Source organism: Carcharodon carcharias, chromosome 21 (genome assembly GCF_017639515.1).
Source record: "Carcharodon carcharias isolate sCarCar2 chromosome 21, sCarCar2.pri, whole genome shotgun sequence".
NCBI classification, from domain to species: domain Eukaryota; kingdom Metazoa; phylum Chordata; class Chondrichthyes; order Lamniformes; family Lamnidae; genus Carcharodon; species Carcharodon carcharias.
The window spans coordinates 625,364-626,640 of NC_054487.1; the positions used below are offsets into that span (position 1 = coordinate 625,364).

Below are 1,277 nucleotides of genomic sequence, written 5' to 3' on the forward strand. Positions count from 1 at the left end.
GTAATGGTATTGGACAATAACAATAGAAACAGGGAATTGTGTGATATGAATGGAGGAATGTATTGGTGCAGCATTACCTGAGATAGAGTCCAATTTGATAGACACGTGGCAGGTTCTACTGGTTTAATAGCTGAGACAGAGTCTTGCTAAATGCAAATAAAAACATGTTCTAGTTTTCTATAACCAGAGACAAGCTCTAGTGCAGTGCCAACTGGGGCATGGCTTATTGTAACTTTAGCCGAGACCTGCTTCAGTGCAGTCATGACTGAGATAGTGCCAACTGTATTGTGGCCCTCGTCCAGTGCATACACAACTGTGACTGAGCCAATTACAGAAACAACTGAGAGATGACCTTCTCTAATATGATCAGAGACCTGTCCTAGTGTAATAGAAACAGAGACGGCGTCTAATTTAATATGAACAGAGACAGTGCCAAATGCAGTAATAATTGAGACAGCGCCTGCTTCATGTGATGTGAGCAATCACGGTTACACTGCCATCAATTGGTCAATCTTGGCTATTACAGGTGTTGCGAAAATGTCGATTCCATTTACTGTTTCTGAGATCAATGGTTAAAATCAGAAATAATGGAAAACGTAGTCGGCAGGATTTGAACCTGCGCGGGGTAACCCCAATGGATTTCAAGTCCATCGCCTTAACCACTCGGCCACGACTACAGACCTGGACAGTGCAATATATATATTTCATATATGAAATCATAGAATACTTACAGCAGAGAAAAAGCGTCTTCTTCCCACCCTGTCACTGCAACAACCCAGCCTTTTCCCCATAACCCTGCAATTTATACTGTCCCTCCTCGTTCTCCCTCCCAAACTGGGAATGAAAGAGAGAGAATGAAAGAGGAAGAGAAGTGATGGATTTTGTAGATCTCAGGGAAAAGAGACTTCAGGAACAGTTCATGGTGACAGTTCACACAGCAACAAGAAAACAACATTCCCTGAGGAGGGCCAGGAGTGGGAGCGTGTTTAGTTCAAACACAGAAGACTTTTTCAGCCAATAACAGCATCGAGTGTGTTAGACATGAACATGAAGTGAACAGTGTGGTGAAATAGAGCCACAAGATGCAGATGTGCAACTTTCAATTTCCAGGACCCACCCTCCTCAACAATGTGGCTCCTCTGAAACTTTCAAGGTCAATGTTGATCCTTTATGTGGTGCCGTTCCCAGAACGAGACAAAGTCCTCCAGGTGTAACCTAACCAGGGCTTTGTATAACTGCAGCAAACCTTTCCCTCTTTCCTATAACAGCCTCTGTAA

At 43.4% G+C, this 1,277-nt stretch overlaps 1 non-coding gene across 1 annotated transcript; it reads right to left on the reverse strand.

The window, feature by feature from the left end:
* Window positions 1–595: 595 nt before the first annotated feature.
* trnas-uga lies at window positions 596–677 on the reverse strand. Its single transcript has one exon. It is a non-coding gene; the product is annotated as a tRNA-Ser (tRNA).
* Between the last annotated feature and the right edge of the window lie 600 nt (window positions 678–1,277).